Here is an 18,291-nt window from a genome sequence, read left to right on the forward strand (position 1 = left end):
TTGTGGAGGTGGAGCATTTAGCAGAATTCTCACTGGTTGTTAGTGATTGCTCCATTTTTCGAATTTTGCCCACCAACCCCTCCCCCCTCCCCCCCCCTTCCCCTCCTCCCCATTGCTTGTTATGTAATCCATGTTGTGCCATTACCTTTTAGTGAAGATCAGTCTGTGTTTGACATTATCCTCTATTTCTCCCCTGTTCCACTAGTCTTTAGGACATTTGCAGAGTGGAACATACACATACAGCAATACTCAATAAAGTGAGAATTCAAGGTTAATCCAAGCGAATTTAAAATTTAAGGTAAAAATAAAAAAATAATAATTCTCTACACCAACTATGCTTTCACCTGGTTACTCTAGTCTTAAATTTGAAATTCACTTTTCATTTTCACTTTAGTAAATAACGCTGATGGGGGTCCGTAGCGAAGGACCAGTGACACATTTTGCTTCTTTCATTGGCTCTGCAGTCTCATTGACTGAAGGTGCTGCAACATGTTTGACCCAGACCACATCTGTCACTGCTATTGAAATGCAGAGTGTAAGCAAAGGGATTAGTCATATTAGATGCATATATTTCATGTTTTTAGTTACTGCAATGGACTACATTTCCCATGATGCTCAGCCAGCTTCGTGGTTACCCAGCAGTATACCACTCCCTCTCACTGTAAGGCTGACGTTTTTTTTATAACTTAAAGGGACACGACAGACACCAAGACTTTATCGTCTCCTTGAAGTGGTCTGGGTGCACGGTTCCTGTCCCCTTAATCCTGCAACGTAAAACATTGCAGTTATAGAGAAACTGCAATGTTTACATTGGAAGATTAAGACTGCCTCTAGTGGCTGTCTCTCAGATGGCCACTAGAGGCGCTTCCTGCTGTTTCACTCTATAAAACAATGCTGTGAATGAGGACATCCAGCATCTTCAAATCTTCAAAGGCCTAATGTGCATACAGTGCTCGGAACGCATGCGCATTAGATTGCCCCTTCAGTGCTGATGATGGAGGAAGACGGAGCCAGCGCTGAGTGACCTCAGAGCTGAAAGAAGGCAAGTTTAAAAAGGGATTTTAACCCTTTACTGGGGTTGCAAGGTGGGCGCAGTGGAACATTTTAGTGTTAGGAATACAGATTTTGTGACCTAGGTAACATAGTCGCAACTGCATGATCTGCAAACAATAAGGTTAGAACCCTAGCTATCACCTTCACAAAATTTAGTCTTAACAGCTACTTAATAATAAAATGGGCTGCAGAGAGATTCACAATATATAACATAATTGACAGTTTATTAATGCAAATCTTGTAGCTTGTAGAAAAAGTCTAAAATTATTTATAAGGTTTCATGTAGGTTAACAGTGACAAGTAAAAATATCTATCAAATATGATTATTCTCATTTCATACAACGTTTTCCCTTCCCAAGTCATAGTTACATAGGTAGATAGTTACATAGCTGAAAAGAGACTTGCGTCCATCAAGTTCAGCCTTCCTCACATATGTTTTTGCTGTTGATCCAAAAGAAGGCAAAAAACCCAGTCTGAAGCGCTTCCAATTTTGCCTCAAACTAGGAGAAAATTCCTTCTTGACCCCAAAATAGCAGTCAGATGTCTCCTTGGATCACGCAGCTATTACCCCACTAATTAGAAATTATATCCCTGTATGTTATGTTTTTGCAAGTATTTATCCAATTGCAGTTTAAACATCTGTATGGACTGACAAAACCACCTCTTCAGGCAGAGAATTCCATATCTTTATTGCTCTTACTGTAAAAAAAAAACTTTTCTTTGGCTTAGATGAAATCTCCTTTCTTCCAGCCTAAATGTGTGACCTCGTGTCCTATGTATAAGTCACTCAAATGTAAACAAATTGAGCTACAGTTTCCCAACTCAATAGTACCCATTATGATGATATTGGAAGAATGAAAATCTGGTTTGAAACCTGCAACTCCAACATTTGATTAGGTACTGCAGTTAGTGTATTAACTGACTGACCTATACACATAGGAGAGGCCTCACAGTCATTAATAACAAAACACATACATTTGTCGTTTAAACAATTACATAAGACCTCGAGTGAATAATCAATGAACAATCAATTTCAACTGAAAATTCGACTTAATTTATACTTCCAGAAATCTAACATTTCATTTTATTCATCCCATGTCTATGTCATGAATACTTCAATTATAAACAGCCTAAAAGTCATATAAAATTCTGTTAGATACCACAACGCTTGCCTAATCCATTTAACTACAAGGGGTTAAATCCAATAGAATTAAACACAAAATTAGGATTTCCCAAATGTCCCCAGGATAGAAATTTCAGCAATCAAGTGTGTAAATTTCTTCTTTTTTTTTATATATATATATATATATAAAAAGCTTTCTGAATATTTAATGCATGTTTGTCACAAAACAGAAATAATAACTACTATACTGAGCTATTAGAATTAATATTTATGCTGGCTGGTATGAAATATTCATGAAGACAGAGTGAGTGGGATGGGGGGGGGGCGAGGAGGATGGTGGTGCTGGTGGTGGAGTGGTAGAATTAGCAATGAGAAGGGGCGGGTGGTATAACAAGATTTAATATACATTGGGTTCTGTTTACTGGCTGGCTTGATGTTTAAAGATAGCTTGACAAGACTTGGTAGGAATCTGTCAGTCACCCTTTGTATGGGGAGGGGGCAACCTGGCACGGTTGACAGCTCACAGATTGAGTTTCCGACAGTGCCACGTAAAAAAAAAAATTAAATAAAAAAAATAAGCGTTAAAAGGACGCCCCTCCACCCCCCTTCCCTGGTCCCTTTTCCTTATTTCATAGCCTGGGGCTCACTGCACTAGCACGCTCATCCCATCTCCTCTTCCATCAGCTGAAATTAAGGAATTAATGAGAGCGATATAGACTTTACAGCAGACCCTAGGAATGTTTACGAGTTATTAAATTATAATGCGTGCAGCTGTATAATTTATCAGCCAATTAAAGGAAGTGTTAGTTGATTTGATGGAATGAGGACCTACAAAATGCATTTAACTAATAGAGAACCACAAACTCCTCTCCGATCGGCTGCCAGCCTCTTGGATTACACTGCTAATTGCTTGACTTTGTGGCGCTGTCAGCGATAGCCATGCATATTTTATTGTTTTCAAAGACTTCAATTGTATGCGTTCGTGTTGCTTCTGTAATATGTAGAAGCCTGGCCAAACTTCGGTGTAGTTAAAAGTGCTCCTTCCTCAGAAGGCCGCAAGCCTCAGGGGCAGAAGGCAGATAGGGGAGGGGGTGACACAGCTAGTCCTCCTCCATTCATTAAACTGACGGGGGTAACAGAACGCGTCCGTGTTAAATGACACTCTGCAATTACATGATTAAAAGGCACCAGCATACGATAGTCTTTTGTTTAACATCTCGCTAACACTCACTAGATGACTTCACAGGTTTGGGGGGAGATCCGTGGGTTTTAGAAGGACTGAATAATTAACTCTTGGCATGGTAACAAGAGATTAAAAATGAAAATTGCATTGCTGTTCACTTACAGACCTTGAATCGGTACTCAAGGGCTGTAATCCAACTAGAATTTTAGGATCCTGCTAATTAACATGTCATTAGGCTCTATCGCAGTGAGCAGTGTTTATATCATATATAAAACACTTGGTCTGTAGAGTGACCTTGAGAAGCCTCAAATTCACTTGGGTTTGTTTGCTAAACAGTGTTACAGAGCATCAACCGATTTGTAAAATTTAAGTAAAAATAAATGGATTTTTAAAAATATGTCCAATTTAACCAAGTTGGTGATTTTTTTTTTTCATCTAGGAAATTTTGTTCAACATTTTCAAAGTCAGCCTAAAAATGAATATTATACAGTAAAGGAGCGCAATTGTAAAAAAAACATATGACGGCGGAGCCTGCTACCAGACCCGAACGGACGCCATTTCAATTAGCTCCCAACTATCTCAGCCTAATCCTACCGATATCACGATTTCCAGCGCCCATCCAGCCTTGCCACCTACCGCACGGGCACAAGCACGACTCACGGTACCACCCGATGCCTTTTTTCCAGCCGCAGCGACTACAGAAAAGGAGACGTAAAAACGGGGCCTACCAAACGCCGTCGAGCCCCGGCCTCGCGGAAATCCTACGCGGACACCCGGCAGAACTCGGGGATTCCACCTACCCGTGGGAAATACCCACCATCCCTGCCCACACACCAGCCATGGGGCGCCGGTCCCAAAAGCCACAAGGTACGTCCGGGGACAGGGATATAGGGGCCATGCTGCAACGGCCTGCTACCTCTAAGCCAGCTACCATGCCAGACAGGCCGGACTTAGCCCGGGCACCCAACACAGCCCACCTGAGCCCCAATCCAACTGGCCTCCCTCAGAACAGACAGCAGGACAAGGCACCCAGCATAAGACAGCCTGAACCTGCCTCCCCTGAGCCCCTCCAGGCACCAACACCCGCAAGGCCGCAAACCCGTGAAAGCCTGGGCTCTGACTCTCAGGAGCACCCCCAGGCTCTACAGCAGATAAGTGCACACATCACAATGTTGCACAGACCTGACTCCCCAGGGCCTTCACAGGAGCCACTGGCACGTCCACTGGAGTCCACAGATGACTCAGCTCCAACCACCAAACGAGACCTCAAAATTCTCCTAGCAGAGATCCACAAACTCCTGGCAGCCGACTCAGCCATCCTCAAGACTGAATTACACACAGTCGCAGAAAGGGTGCGAGCCACGGAGGAAGAAGTGGTGTCGGTTCACACTCACATGAACCAGATGGAAGACACCATCAGACAACTCCAGCAACAACACACCTACCTGGCGATTAAAATGTCGACTTTGGAAGACCGACAACGCCGTTCCCACATTAAAATCCGGGGCATACCCATGGCGATCTCTGCCGACGAGCAGCCGCACTATGTCAGGCGCCTCTTGAATACTGTGTTACCACACTCACTCGTAAAAAAAATCATAATCGATGGAGTATACCGCTTACCCAGCGCCCCACATATAAAATCTCCACCAGCCAGAGATGTTATCCTCAAATGTGTCTCTATACAAGATAAACTACACATAATGACGGGGCTGAAAGGCAAGACACCACTGCTATTTGAGAATTCATCATTGACATTCTTCCAGGACCTGTCGAAAGCTACTCTCTTGTGGCGCAAATCCTATGGACCACTCACCACACAGCTACGTTCAGCGAATATCGCCTACAGATGGGGCGCTAACGGAACTTTGGAGATAACACATAAAGGATGCACTCATGTCCTGACCTCAGTTGAAGGAGCAACACCCCTCCTGGACACCCTGGGACTGACTAGCTCCATGAACGCTACACGACACAGACAAATAACAAATAACGGCCGAAGACCCGGAAAACACCGACCCGTTTGAGCCGGGACACAGCGGATCACAACACCCCGTCCCATGACCGGTGTGAATTGGCACCACCTGCCTCTCTAACACAACAGTGGCATACCTTCCCTGTTCGGACATTAATGTTTGATATTGTTTATTGTCTTTTGCTTTTTCGTTCTGGTTCTTTAACTTACACTCACTACCAGCGCTTTAGGTATACTTAGGCTTCACAACCACAGGTCCAAGACCGCTTAACCTTCTACCAGAGGGCCACAAAACGGTTAGCACCATAAGATTCAGCACAACCTGTGCCCTCACATTTGGCGTCTTCGCATCCAACCTCCCCCCCCCCGTTACCCCCTTGGTTAGGGGTACTCAATCAATGCTAAAGCACCACCTGCGACAGACTCCCTCACTCAGCTCCACATAAAGAGCTAGACCTACGAACTCGGTGTAAGCGCAACACAGGCACACCATAACCGCACTAACGCACCACCGCCCACACGGAGCGCCAACACCAGCAGACCCATAACCCGCACGTGCTGACACCAATCACTCAGCTCCACCCTACTCACGAGGGTATACAAAACATACGAACACATCTAGATAGCGCCTCATATACAGTTTCATATGTTGATGTTATTTCTGACTACGTTATTGCTTGACCCAAAATTTGGTGCAAACCTTAAACGATATTCTATCAAACTGTTTTTTGGAGCACTCACGTGCACACATGTCTATGAAACTAAAATATCTTGCACCAAAAATTATAAATAAAGAATTTAAAAAAAAAACAAAAAAAAAACATATGACACTTTATTTGTTACCCTGTCATATAAATTCCAAAATTAGCGCACATCTGTCAACAGAAAAAAACCAATAGGATTAGCAAAAAGTCCACAATATAAATACATAAGTAATACAGTGAGGGAAAACAGTATTTGATCCCCTGCTGATTTTGAACATTTGCCCACTGTTAAAGAAATGGTCAGTCTATAATCTTAACGGAAGGTGTATTTTAACAGTGAGAGACAGATTAACACAAAACAAAATTCAGAAAAACGCATGTCAAAAAGGTAAAAATTGATTTGCAACAATTGTAAATAAGTGAAATAAGTATTTGACCCCTTCAACTTAATACTTTATGACAAAACCCTTGTTGGCAATCACAGAGGTCAGACGTTTCTTGTAGTTGGCCACCAGGTTTGCACACATCTCAGGAGGGATTTAGTCCCACTCCTCTTTGCAGATCCTCTCCAAGTCATTAAGGTTTCAAGGCTACTGTTTGGCAACTCGAACCTTCAGCTCCCTCCATAGATTTTCTATGAGATTAAGGTCTGGAGACTGGCTCGGCCACTCCAGGACCTTAATGTCCTTCTTCTTGAGCCACTCCTTTTATTGCCTCGGCTGTGTGTTTTGTGTCATTGTCATGCTGGAATACCCATCCATGACCCATTTGCAATGCCCTGGCTGAGGTAAGGAGGTTCTCACCCAAGATTTGATGGTACATGGCCCCGTCCATAATCCCTTTGATGCAGTGCAGTTGTCCTGTCCCCTTAGCAGAAAAATACCCCCAAAGCATAATGTTTCCACCTCCATATTTGACGGTGTTCTTGGGGTCATAGGCAGCATTCCTCTTCCTCCAAACATGTCGAGTTGAGTTGATGTCAAAGAGCTAAATTTTGGTCTCATCTGACCACAACACTTTCACTCAGTTCTCTTCTGAATCATTCAGATGTTCATTGGCAAACTTCAGATGGACCTGTACATGTGCTTTCTTGAGCAGGGGGACCTTGTGGGTGCTGCAGGATTTCAGTCCTTCACCGCATAGTGTGTTACCAATGGTTTTCTTGGTGACTATGGTCCCAGCTGCCTTGAGATCATTAACCAGATCCTCGCGTTTAGTTCTGGGCTGATTCCTCACCATTCTCATGATCATTGAGACTCCACAAGGTGGGATCTTGCATGGAGCACCAGACCGAGGGAGACTGACAGTTATTTTGTGTTTCTTCCATTTGCGAATAATTGCACCAACTGTTGTCACCTTCTCACCAAGCTGCTTGGCGATGGTCTTGTAGCCCATTCCAGCCTTGTGTAGGTCTACAATTGTTTCCCTGACATCCTTGGAAGAGCTCTTTAGTCTTAGCCATGGTGGAGAGTTTGGAATCTGATTGATTGCTTCTGTGGACAGGTGTCTTTTATACAGGTAACGAGCTGAGATTAGGAGCACTTCCTTTAGAGAGTGCTCCTAATCTCAGCTCGTTACCTGTGTAAAAGACACCTTTGGAGCCTTACTGATTGATAGGGGATCAAATACTATTTCACTCATTGACATGCAAATCAATGTATAACTTTTTTGACATGTGTTTTTCTGAATTATATTTTTGTTATTCTGTCTCTCTCTGTTAAAATACACCTACCATTAAAATTATAGACTGATCATTTCTTTGTCAGTGGACAAACATTTAAAATCAGCATGGGATCAAATACTTCCCCTCACTGTAAATAAACAATTAAATAAAACTCCACAGAGATAAAAGCATTAGGTAATTCAGGGACCTAACAGTACACTGGGTACGTGTTGAAAAAAACTTCCTACTATGGGAATAAGCACACCAAATTAACTGAAGTACCTGTAGATATAGTATAGTGGGCATATAGTCTAGCAGAAATAACCCAAAGTCCAGGTTAGTAAATCCACTGAAGTATGGAACGCCTAGACGATGAAGAAGGTGAGCTGGAGTTATGTAAAGCTCTTTCGTGGAGGCCACAAAAGTGAAGAATCCTGCAGTTCACCACCAACACCACTATTCTCCATTTAACTTCAGACTGGTGATACTGGACGCATACTTCTCAAGTGTCCCTATTTATGAGGAACAGTCCCTACTTTGTGCCAAAATCATTCTGTTCCTATCCTAATCACTCCCTTTTCTAGGAGCTCCATGTTGTTGGTGTGTCTGAGTGTATAACAAAACTTCACAACAATACTAAGCGTGCCTAGTTAAGAGTCTTAAAGGAACACTAACTATAGTGTCAGGAACACAAACATGTATTGCTGACACTAACATAATTTTATTACAATGGGACACATGAGATTTAAAAAAAGCATAAAAAATGTAATGTGTATTTAAAATTTTAAATGGACACTATAGGCACCCAAACCACTTCATCCCCTTAACCCTGCAATGTAAAATAAGGATTCAGACTGGTTCCTGGAGTTTCAGAGCTTTTGACACTGTAAAAAGGACGCTAGATGTCCTCACACTTTGCATGAGGACATCCAGGGGGTTGAAATCAATGTTTTCCTATGTGGAAGACTTAATGAGTGTGGCACTCAACACGCATTAGGGTTCCCAGGATTGTTGATGTTAGAGGAGGAGGAGCCATACCCAGCGCTGAGAGACATTGATGTTGGAATTAGATAAGTGTTTAAAGGGTTTTTCTTAACCCTTTACTTTGCGGGGGAGGAGACAACAGTCCTTTCAGTGCAAAGCGGAACTTTAGTGTTAGAATTACACTTTAGTATTCCTAAACCTATCCTGTTCCTTTAAATATAATAAAGCAATACAGCTGAAAATATTTTGTGAGAGGTCCAAGGTGTCCATCTTTGCAAACACTATGCATTTATGGAATCATTTAAATATATGAGCTACTAAAATGCCCCAGAATGCACCATAGACCCATCATCAATTTGCCATTAAAAAAAATGGCATCACATTAAGGCACAATATCCACCATATGAGATATCCTGGAGTGTCTACTTTCACAAATGGAAATTGAATGCCTTTGTGGCATAATTTGAACAGTAAAACTGCGATAGCACCCCAAAATAGGCCCATCAAATCCAACTGTAAAAAAACTGAAATGGTCAGGTCTCTTACGATAGGAAAAGTCAAACGCTAGGAGTATTGCTGTACTCAGAAGATGTAGATGAACACAACATGGCACCTTGCTGAATGTTAAAAAAACAATACTTTTACTACAATATTTAGCAGAGATTGGCCTTTAAATGGCTACTTAAAGGGACGCTATAGCCACCACCACAACAACAGTTTAATGTAGTTGTTCGGGTGAGCATAGTTAATCCCTGCAGGCATTTTCATTTAATCACGGTCTTTTCAGAGAAAATGCAGTGTTTTTCATTGCCCCCTTGTGAAACCTCCACTGGTCAATCCTCAGATGGCAACTGGAGGTGCTTCCTAGTGCAGTGCTACATTCATTGTCTCCACGCTCTGCATGGAGACACTGAACTTTCCTCATAGACATGCATTGATTTAAGGTGCTGATTGGCCAAGCTGGTTTTTAGCCCCACCTCCTTCCCTATGGGAAAGCATTGCATTGACTGAAATCATTAATCCTGATGATGCCAGCAAGGAGGCGGATCAGGTGCGGGGCCAGCGTCAGCAGACACGCGCGTCGCTGGAAATTAGGTAGGTTTTATTAACACTATAGGGTCACAAATAAATGTTTGTGTTCCTGACCCTATAGTGTTCCTTTAAGAAGAGTCAAATATGTAAGTTAATAGCCTCAGGTGTCTACTTTATATAAATGTATATGGCAATTTTGTTTTCTGTAATGGCTATTAAGCTTAGAAGACAAATAAACAAAATTCTAAAATTGTTCCACATTGAACTTTTATTTTGCTTTTTGTATTTTGTGACCTGTAACTACCAAAAATAAACTGAAACCCTAGACATATTATATACTCTTTAAATCAGGACAAATCAATTCATTTATTTTGGATTACATTTCTTAAACTGCACTAATTATGCACACATTATTATTGCCAAAACAGTGATTGTTTTGTTTTTCATTGCATTTTTGTGTATTAAAATAAAAATAAAAAAATAAGAATTTATATATCAAATTAAAGCCCTTTTGTTTCTTCTAAAAACAGTATGCAATATGTATTGGTGCAATAAATGAGAAAGATGGAAATTGCGAAAGAACACACACATAGCAAACAGTGCTCTGGTCCTTAAGTGAAAAACATGCAAATGAAGCTTGGCCCTTAAGGGGTTAATGTGGTCTAAAACAACAAAACATACGGGAAAAAAAACGTGGCTTTAAGATTGACAAGGACCTACGAACCTGCCTTGGTCTATTCGCAAACAGCTGCTAACCCCGTCTATATGTAAGACTAGTGGAGATTAGAAAGGCAGCTATCCCTTTATAATTAATTACAGGGAACAATTAGCAGAGTTATCTCGGTTTTCATTAAAAGAAAAGAAACGAAAAAAACGTAACAAGTCCCTTTTATAGGAAGGAAGGACTCTGCAGGTAACAAGATCGGCGTTAATTAATAAAACTGTCAGGTGAATAGTCTTAACTTCAGTGATCATTATCCACTCCGTAACGAAATCCTACTATCATCACAACGATCCGCCCCGGAGCTTCCAACTCAATTAACTTAATGCTATGCAAATTAGACAGCTCTCCTTGTTATTAGCCTAAAGCCCACAAACGTTAATAGCATAATTGGGCCTTCAACAGGCTAATTAGACATGACTTTTTCCATTAGTCTTACAAGACTAATTATTGTTGATGGGAGCAACGGGATCAATCCCAGTGCTGTGTACGGAGAGAGAGGGGGCAGTTGGCTATGGCAAATATACACAAACCATCTTCGCTGAGAGAACAAGTCATTAGATACGGCAGTGCAAGGGATTATGGGAAAACGAAATCTAAACACACTTTGCTGTAACATTAGACATTGTGGAACTCGTGCTTCTAGTCAACGGTTTCTCCCAAGAAAATCTACCTGAAACTGATCATTTTTTTCCTGGGCACGAAAGTAAATATGCAACCTGACAATGAACTGTTCAGAGGAAGTCTGGTATTAGAGTTTTTTTTTTTTTGTTTTTTTATCAGTGTTAACACGGTAAATGGTAGTTTTCGGACTGCAGGCAAATAAAGTCTACTTTCCCCAAAATCATTCTGTGTGCAGTCATTTAAATAGTTACATGGGGGTGATCATGTCTGCATCTGCCAAATTTTCTACGTATTACAAGACTCTTCTTAAATAAACCAAACCAATGATACTCTGCAGTTTATAGAATGAAGGACATCAGTTCTTAATTAACGAGGAATGCAAAAAAACTGCCTTGCTTAGTTAATAGATTCTCTCCTGCAGTATATGAATGCCACATTCTACAGGCAGAATGCTTCATCTGCTGCCCATCATCATCAAGAATAGTAAATTGTTAAGGAAAGTATGGTGGAGCATTACTTGTTGCTGAGGATTGGGCCTTGTACTTTTTCCCAATCACATTTCTGACTTCGGTTGCTGCTTCAAGAGGCGCTGCATCAGCCACTGACACGATCACTGACATGCATCGCTGCTTGTTATAGGTGATCGCCATGTAATAATGAAGGCAGTGCTTCCCCAAACTCTACTGTTATTTGAGCCATCTTTGTCTGTTGGTTGGTCTGTCTACGTGGAATCCCTTTTCCATTACCCTTTCCTTCCTGCCATTGCTCACAAAGTTTGAATTATGTCCAGCGCATTTCCTAATTTCGTCAAACTGGCCTACTCTTTTAGTATGTTCAGAAAACTGTATGCCCCCCCCCCCAGCTTTCAGGATCCATTTCTATAAGTTGGGCAGATGATCAGAAACTCAAAACTTTATGTCTGTACTTTTCAATAAGCACCTACTCACAGAGCAAAAGGTTAGAATAGGCTTCAAGCAAGGAAAGGAAAGAGCAACAGTAATTGCAATATGCATCATAAGTCCTTAGTGCGGTGGCACATAATGAAACACCTAATGAATGTAGAATCCTATAGAATGTAAGCTCGATCGAGCAGGGTCCTCTTCAACCTATTGTTCCTGTAAGTTTATTTGTAATTGTCCTATTTATAGTTAAATCCCTTCTCATAATATTGTAAAGCGCTACGGAATCTGTTGGCGCTATATAAATTGCAATAATAATAATAATAATAATGAGATGGAAAACAAGAATGCCCATGGGCAAGCTGGCATTAAACACAGCATAGTTCAGCCATTGAAAGACTTCCATAAATCAACAAGCAAAATGATCCGTAATGCACTACCAGGGTGGTGGACATAAGTTTATATATAAAAAGTGCCCAATCTAAAATCCATCTCAGCCAGAAGACCAAAGTGAAGAAGCGTGTGCATGACCAAATGATGCTGTCTGGGAGCACGACAAAGAGGTGGAAGATGGCAACAAGCATTGTCTAGAAATACCTGGAATAGGTCAAGACACAGAGAGTCTAGAATGAGCATATATCAGGTCAGTTTGAACCAATGTTTCTAGCCCCCATCAAGTATTTATCTAACCTCAAACGTGCAAGGTCTCAAATCCCTGTTTCAGTTTATTTGGCGTTAATATGTTTGTGATGTGAAAATACCTTACTGTATGTGAGCAAGCCAGAATCTCTCTGCCTCTTCTCATATCTAAAACCCAATGGCAAGTAACTGACGTGCTTTCATTTGCCACAGAAATAGTTCTTCGGCTGACCTTTCCCGAGGGCCCGCAATATGTGTCTACAGTGAAACATTTATTAAACCTTGTCAATAGCAATTTCCAGGGTAAATATGTCTTGAAATTCTGTTTCAGTATGGAAAACGTCTTTTCAAAACAATAATGTTTATATATAAAAATCAATACTGATGCCTATTCTCACATATATGAGTGTTAATCTCATGTGTGGACACTTTTGGGGGTGGGTGGGGATTCTTTCAAAAAGCTTTTTTTTGCTTTTTAAAATTGGCACCGTCGGTTTTGGAAAATAGGTAAATCAAAACTCTACCTTTACAAAGACCTTCTGCAGTCAGATCTTACATGTCCCTGAAATGCCCTCTGAACCCCTCTTAAAGGGAACGTTTGGCTCAAAAGTAATGTTGCTTGTTTCATTAAGTGTGATAGTAATTCTCAAAAGCAGTGAGATAAACCATTCCTTTCAGGCAGATTATGCATTGTGGCTGGCTCTGCCCCACTCTGCCTCCTTGGCCGAGATTACCAAATTTGATGATCTCAGCCCATCCATTGCTTTTGGCTATTGTGCATGGGCAGCAAAACGCAGTGCCATTCAGTATGTCCTCATAGAGATACATTGAATCAATGTGTCTCTATGCAAAGTGTTCAGCATCTCCATGCAGAGTGTGGTGGCGTTGAATGTCAGCGCTACCCAGAAAGCACCTCGAGTGGTCGTTTGAGTCACTGCCACTAGAGGTGTTTCAAGGCAGTAATGTAAACACTGCCTTTTCTCTGAAAAGGCAGTGTTTACATTAACCCCTTAATGACACAACTTCTGGAATAAAAGGGAATCATGACGGAATATATCCATCATCTGTCCTTAAGGGGTTAAAATGCCTGCAGAGACTGGCAATAAACACCAGAACAACTACATTAAGCACATTTAATAGTACATTTGTTTCTGTACAAAGTTAGAGGTGTAGACTTTATATTTCCATTACCAGGTATCAGCGGAATTCACTAGAAAGACAACACGTTTGGTGTTACCCAGCAGCAATGAGACACCATTAAAATTAAGGGGCTATGGTATACAAAAAAATATATATTGTATTTAGCTCTGTGATACACTCTTGCATACTACACAGACCTAGGAGGGTAGTACAGTTCAGCACTACACACATACACGCCATAAATTCTGAGTTTATAGAAATAAAAGAGAGACCTATGTGGGATAGTGACTGTCCCTTATGAAAAAAGGACACATTGGAGGTTTTTTCTTATTATGGTGATTCTTCTAGTAACTATAACTGTGAAGGCTCTAAACCAGAGATAGAGAAATCAGATACACATATCACTTTGCTCCCTCCGTCTAATCCATTTTTTTGGCTGGCATTTGGTATCTCTGTGCCTCTCCCAAACTGCAGATTTGTACATCATAGCAGCACAAAAGTGTAATACCCATATTGTGACTTTTTTTACACTGCCAGACATCACGATTTTTTAAGACGATCAAGATAAGTTTTGTAGAATTTATAATAGAATACAATTGTATCACATTTGTTATTTTTTATGCTTTGTTGATTAAAGTTACTCTTTGGTGACAGTGTTGCTTTAAAAGGTATATTTTCGGATGACTGCATCAATGAAGCCTCTGTGATGTTCTATTGATTTTATAAATTAACCCTTCGGCAGCCAGAAACATTTGCACCATGTAGTGTGGCTTTAAAAGGTTAAATGGCCACCTACAAAATCTAAGAGGTTTAGTGGGGGGAGGAGGGGCACCCACTTCTGGATGCAAACTGAGTGTTGTCAAGGCAATTTCTGTTCAAACAAGAAGTCCACTTCCTCGCCCCCCCCCCCCCCCCCCCCCCCCCCCCCATCTCCCCAATATACTATGAAATTGAGAGGGACGGGGAACTCGCAGTTCAGAAGGTTATGTATATTTTGGATGGACTTGCTTCAAAAGTAATTGCTCCTGGTCTCTGGCGAGGCTGTCTGCAAACTGAGTAACAGACTCTCATAAACTAAGTTTTAACCTGTATGGAGGTGTAAGTGACCCGTGATTTCTCCTTCCAAATGTAATTCACCAAGTTCTTACGAGCACAAATGCTTCAAAGCGAGCCACCCACTGCTCCTGCGGCTCAGTGAGTGATGGAAATGCTAGAATGTCAAAGGGGAACGTTCTACTTGCTTACAAAAAAAGTATGAAACCCGCTTCATTTTCTGCCAACTATTATGGTTTTATTTCTCAAAGATTCAAAGCATTAGCAACGATGTGGCGGGTGATTTTCCTATCAATGCAATTTAATGCCTCAACCTTTTTTTTTTTTTAACGGAGTATACACCGGATTGCTATTTCAAGCTTCGTGAATTCTGTGATGGTGCGTTCGGGTGGCCATTTCTTTTCTCGTACGCCTGCTGAGACCATTAAATGTCATCAGTTAGTTTTAGATTTGTGGATCAGGTGTAAATGAATGTGGAGGTTTAGGGAAGGAATCTGAAAGTAAGATTTACATTTGCATCATGTGCAAAGATGGCTTACGTTCGCCTTTCTCAAAAATAAAATTGTAAACGTGCGCATTAACATGTCAGTGTACAAATTTACATTTGATTTGGTTTCAATTGTAGCCGTGATGCCACAATTTTCCAGGCTGTGTATATGCCATCAAAAGTGTAGTCAAATTGTGTTCCCCATTCCTGGTTATAATGTGTACCCACAGGACTTGTCTATATGGTACCCCTGACCTCAACAATTATGTTTGGGCTATTATAATAAATCCTCTTCTACACTGTTCCTTTGCACTGGGATGGCAGTGTAGAGTCCAGAATAAAAGAAAATTTAGCCATACCTTTTTTCCAAGCTGGCTACTTTGGCCTACATTTTGAAAGTCAGTTAGTAATTGCATCATAATTCACAGTTTAGTGGACAAACCCCTAGTCTTACTGGCACAAATGGATAAACAAACATTATACTATATCTGAGCATCTATGCATCCAACCAGGAACTGAGGAGAATTGACAAGGGGATGGCAAATTTGAAAAATTCAAACTACTTCCCTTCTCAATTTAGTGAAAAAAAATATAAAGAAATAAACATTTAACATGAAACCTACTCTTTGCTTGAACCATTTAGAGCCAGTACTAAAATTATAGACTCACTTACTATAGACTCTGAGGGATTTATTCACTAAATCAGGGGTAGGCAACCTTTGGCACTCCAGATGTTGTGGACTACATCTCCCATAATGCTGGCAAAGCATCAGGGGAGATGTAGTCTACAACATCTGAAGTGCCAAAGGTTGTGTACCCCTGCACTAAACCAAGAGTTGCCTTGGCTTGAATTAAAGAGACACTGTAGTCACCAAAACAACTACAGCTTAATGTAGTTGTTCTGGTGAGTATAATCATTGCCTTCAGGCATTTTCATGCAGACACTGCCTTTCAGAGAAAAGGCTGTGTTTACATTGGCCCTAGGGTCATCTCCAAGTGGCCACCCCTCAGATGGCCACTGGAGGTACTTCCTGGCTCATTGCTGCACAATAGGGAGCACTGCCGTTCAGCGTCTCCACGCGCTGTAGTTGGACACTGAATTTTCCTCATAGAGATGCACTGATTCAATGCATCTCTATGAGGAGGTGCTGATTGGACAAAACAGCAATTGGCCCCGCCCCTTGACGATTTTAGCTAATCTAATGCTTACCCCATCGGCAATTCTGTCACCAAGGCGGCAGACCAGCACGGTGCTGGAAATAAGGTGAGTTTTATTAACTTTTAAGAGGCTAAGGGGGGAGGGGCAAGCCACGTAAATGGTGGGTTTTGCACTATAAACATGTATTCCTGACCCTATAGTGTTTAATTAGAAATTATCTGGAACTGAGCAGGACATTTAACATTGTTAGACCAAAAAAGCCAAACTGGAACCCCTTTCCAGCTCATCTATTTTTTCATATCAACTCTTTTGGCCTAAGATTTAAAAATCACCCTAGTAATTTCCAGGCAATTCACAGTTTAGTGAATTTAGTTGCAAAAATAGAGTTGGACAAAATCTCCAACTTGGTTGTATTTTTAGGGGTTGCCAACGTGCACTGCCAATCAATCACTCCTTAGTCACTAAGCCCCTGATATTTTTAATTGAACGCTGCTTGGATTGTAGAGAACATTTAGATAATGCTGCTTTATACAGCAGAGGGTTTATTTCTCTTTAAGAACTCACCGTAATCACTTTTGAGCATCGGATAATGGTAGTTAATACAGATAAGAATAGGATATCCCACAGAGATGCTTAGATCTCCCTCCTGCTTTCCCCACCTCCAAGAATCAATCCCAGCTTGTGTGAAAGAAAAACACAGCCAGGGTACAATCCATATCCCAGAATAAATATTCTAGTCCAGTCTTGGTAAACTCACAGATAATGGCAGCATGGATGGGTTACTGAGGTTTTATTAGCTCAATTAACGGGGAGTAAGAGAAGGCTTATAGCAGGCTCTTCAAACGCAGGGAGAATTCAGCTGGCAGTAATAGAGTTATTAACCTACACTATGCACTGGATTTTGCTGCAAATTCGAGCTCCATTCCTTAGTTCAAGCTTTTATTAATAGGCTGTTTATTGTGTTTAATCCACACGGGAATCAGCGGTGGAAAATTTGGACACCGCGTTGTGAAAGGCAGAGCAAAGTAAACAAAGGCACTTTTACATCCTAAGCTTTGTTCAGGCTCCCGGAGAGTGCAGTCATCGGCTGCTGTAATCAGCTCTACATGGCAAAGGCAAAATTGGAATGGTGTAAAATTAACACTGGAGGCTTATTCACTAAACAAGAATTATGGGTGAGTGACAGGAGATATACAAAATAAACCGAAGTAGCCCAATTGGAAAAATAACTCAGACAAAGAATTTTCTTCGTAATCGGATATTTTGGTGTAAAATATGCAATTCCCTGGTCGATTCTCTTCTGTTTAGACAATAAACCCTACCTTAAAATAATAAAGCTGAAATAGAAAATCTGTGATAAATCTCCCTCATTATGTTGCAGCTATTATCTATATCACGTGACAACTGTGTGACGTTGGCAGACTGGGTAAAACAATTACTATAGTGAGAATTCTTGGGAATTCAATGTGAATTTCACATTTAAGGCCAAATAGCTGAGCTGGAAAAAAATCTCCAAGTCAGCTCTGCTTCCAAGTTCAGCTACTTTGGTCTTGAAATTTGAAATTCAAGTTGAATTCCGACAATTATCATACTGTAGTAGGTCCTATCTATACTATTATGTAACAATACAGACTGCAGCTCAGTTCTATATCATGTGACAAACAACCACGGGACTGGAAAGACTGGGTAGGACACTAATCAATGTGTAGAGAGTACAGCACCTGTCTAATTAAGGCATCATGACAGCAGACTAACATCTATCACAAGAAAGCACGGTAAGTGGATAAATTAGGAAAGTGGATTTATCCAGTTACAAAGTTTAACAAATAGAAAGCTATGGGACCATCAATAC

General features: G+C 41.0%; 1 protein-coding gene across 1 annotated transcript in view; it reads right to left on the reverse strand.

The window, feature by feature from the left end:
- The window catches only part of AK8 (adenylate kinase 8), a 93,972-nt gene that overhangs the window by 3,895 nt on the left and 71,786 nt on the right, over positions 1 to 18,291 (reverse strand). The window lies entirely within an intron of this gene.

Source organism: Pelobates fuscus, chromosome 9 (assembly GCF_036172605.1).
Source record: "Pelobates fuscus isolate aPelFus1 chromosome 9, aPelFus1.pri, whole genome shotgun sequence".
Classification (NCBI taxonomy): domain Eukaryota; kingdom Metazoa; phylum Chordata; class Amphibia; order Anura; family Pelobatidae; genus Pelobates; species Pelobates fuscus.